Source organism: Cynara cardunculus, assembly GCF_001531365.2.
Source record: "Cynara cardunculus var. scolymus isolate 2C chromosome LG 5, CcrdV1, whole genome shotgun sequence".
NCBI lineage: Eukaryota > Viridiplantae > Streptophyta > Magnoliopsida > Asterales > Asteraceae > Cynara > Cynara cardunculus.
The window spans coordinates 36,593,517-36,596,918 of NC_037532.1; positions in this window are offsets into that span (position 1 = coordinate 36,593,517).

Below are 3,402 nucleotides of genomic sequence, written 5' to 3' on the forward strand. Positions count from 1 at the left end.
TATATATATATATATATATATATGGTGCATTTGAAATCATTCCATTCCAATTTTGTGAAAATTGGAGTTATGGGGAATACAGTCAACACACATGTTTTGTGCATATGAGTCATCACCAAAATAGTCACAAAAACAGTTGGGTCAAAATAGCCTTACCATTTCATCATTTGACCCTAATTTTCTTATAGTGTGGACTAGGGTACAACTTTTATAGCCAAATTTACAACTTGTTCTAAAAGACCCAAAATATTACATCGTAACCCGTTAAGGATTGTTTACTAAACGCTTATAAGGTAAGAGTCTTTTCATTTTCTATCAAGTCTCTATACAGATTAAGTTGTATGTCTGGATGAATTTGTTTGTCTAAACGACTGGAGACTGATGGATTTGAGGGTTGTAAAAAGAGAGGGTTGGATTATTTATTGACATTTATGGTATTACTTTGTTTAAGGTGGCTTAAACGGGAAATGTGATCGATCATGGCTTAATATGTATAGCTATTTTGGCTTAATGGCTTAATGATTAAGCTGTAAATAAACACTTTTGTATGGTTGATCGAATAAGTCGTCATACCACTAAGCTCATTAAGCTGTAAATAAACATTCCCTTATCGTTTGTTGGTAAGATCGTAAAAATCACCATCTTCATTTACCTTATCGGATAACATTCCCAAACAATAAAATATTGATTACTGGTGAGCGTATTTTACCTAGTAAAAACTTACATGGTAAATAAATTCTTCCACTTACCAAATAAATTCTCGATTCCTGCTAACTGTTAATTTGTTATGCATTTTATTGGTAAAACTGTCAGTCACTGTATGCTCACTCAATAAAAGCTTAGTATGGTAATCGTAGTTAGTAGACTTGGATTTTGTACTCTTATATTGTACTTACTGGTAAAACTGTCAGTCACTGTATTTGCACAATGAGACGAAAATATTTTGTCTATAAAAAATTATAATAAAATATTCAAAATTTATATTTAAAGAAAATAAAATAAGAAATGGTGGTTGATGTATTCATAAAAAACCTTATTTTGGTAATTTAATTTAATTTATTTTTGTAATAAATTATTGCTTTAGTGAATTATTTTATTGTTTACTTTTATAATACTAGAATGATACTTACACAATGCAACGAGATATATCTCAATTTCAACGTTTTATTTTAATTTTTTGGTCTCTGTTGATGTTATAATACGACTTTATATGGTTTTAAGCAAATAATAATGTTTTTCTTAATAAAATATAAATTTGAAATTATTATAAAAATTAAAAAATATATAAAAGTTATAATTTTTTGGTGTAATTTCTTTAATTCATTTTTTTTATAATTTAATTTAGCTTTAATGACGGAATAATTTATTTTTGGTTTAATAATATAACTTTTATACAAATAATAACCAAGTATTTTGTTAGAATTCAATAACTATTCTAATCATATTTTTAATTTTATATTTAAAATGAGAATCTTATCATGTATTTGATTATATTTATCTATAATTAGTTAGACAAATTCAAACATGAAACTTTATAAGTTGTACTTACGCACAATTTACTTGTAATCCTTAATTTTAAGTAATATATATCAATAAACAGTAATTCATGTATAAAAAATGGTTTTTAAAAGTTTTTATCAAATATTTTATAATATAATATAATATAAATATAAGAAATAACAATTTTATTCAATTTTTATGGAATATTAAAATTAAAATATTTATTAAAAGGAAAATAAATGTAGTCAGAAAATTTGGAATATGCAGTAAAAGGAGAAAGACAGAGGGTATAAAAGATTAAGAGAATCCAATGTGTTTTGTTAGTTGTGTTGTGGTAGGCCTTTTCTTTGATGTCATAAATTCATTAATTCAAAAATCCTAAAAATATTTAAAATTAAATATTATGATAATTTAGGTTATATTTGTTAGCAGCTTAATGAGTTTAATATGACTCGTAATTTATTTAGTCACGTATACATGTCTGTTTGGTAACGACTTAAGGATATAGAAAGTGACTTATTTAGGTGGCGTTTGTTTTTTAAGATGTGCTGAAATCTGAAGTCTGATTTATAAGATGTGGTGCTGAAGTTTGAAACTGGATCAGTAAGACTGTTTGTTTTTTTACGTCTAAAGTCTGAAATTTGAATTGGTCAAACTAGTGCCAAAATATAAAAGAATGGATATTTTTACAGAAGTATAAAAGATAAATAGTTTTTGCTAACAAATCTCTTCTGGCCCTCCAAGATATATAACATTTTCGTTATTTTCATTGTTTTACAAAGGGTATCACATTGTGCTTATTGTATGTATATCTGGGTATCACGGTGAATATAGTTTGTAGGTATCACAGTGTATACCTTGTGTTCACATAAAGTTAATCAGAATAAGGTTCGCCGAATAAGATTCGCAGGAGAGATGAGAGAGAATATTTAGAAAATCTCTAAAATTCCTTTACTTAATATTTTAAGTTAAAATTACCAAAATTATTAAAATCCTAATTTAACCTTTAATTTGTGGTTGTGATTGAATCTCACACTTAACACAAATAAAACAGTTTTCATTTGATTAAGCTCTTACGTGTGTTTACACATATACATGCATACATCTATATATGTATGTATGTATGTATGTATGTATGTATGTATGTATGTATGTATGTGTGTGTAGACGAAAGATCGTGTGAGAATTAAAGTTAATTTGAGAAATGTGAGAAATAATCTGAACCCTTGATCACCTTTAATATCAAACTCACCTATTAATCGCGTTTGATATGGTGATTGATTCGATACATCTCAACCTAATGTGCATCAAAGTGTAGGGATCCATTCTTACGCTTCTCATTTTAACTCTTATTCTCACCGGAACCCAACTTAGTATATGTGTGTGTGTGTATATATATATATATATATATATATATATATATATATATATATATATGTGAGTTATTATACCACCCTCTGCAAATAGGTAAAGTAACTGGACATACAAAAAAGTAGAGGGGGCGATATTGTTGGATTGGGTAAACCTAATACTTTTTAATTAATTCACTATTGGATTTCATGACACATTTTATTTTAGAGTAAATTACATTTTTTTGTCACTATGGTTTGTTAAAAATTGTTCATTTCGTCCCTGTGGTTTCAAAAGTTTGGTTTTTATCCCTATGGTTTGCAATTCATTTATATTTTCGTCCTTGAGTTTACAACACTACTTATAAATACAAAGGACTAAAATATAAATGAATTGTAAAGCATAGGAACGAAAAAAGCAATAGATTTTAAATCATAAAGACAAAAAAAGATAATAAATTATAAATCACGTGGATGAAAATTGTAATTTCAAAGCCACAATAACGAAAATAGAAATTTTCAGCAAACCACAAGAAGAAAAAAAAATGTAATT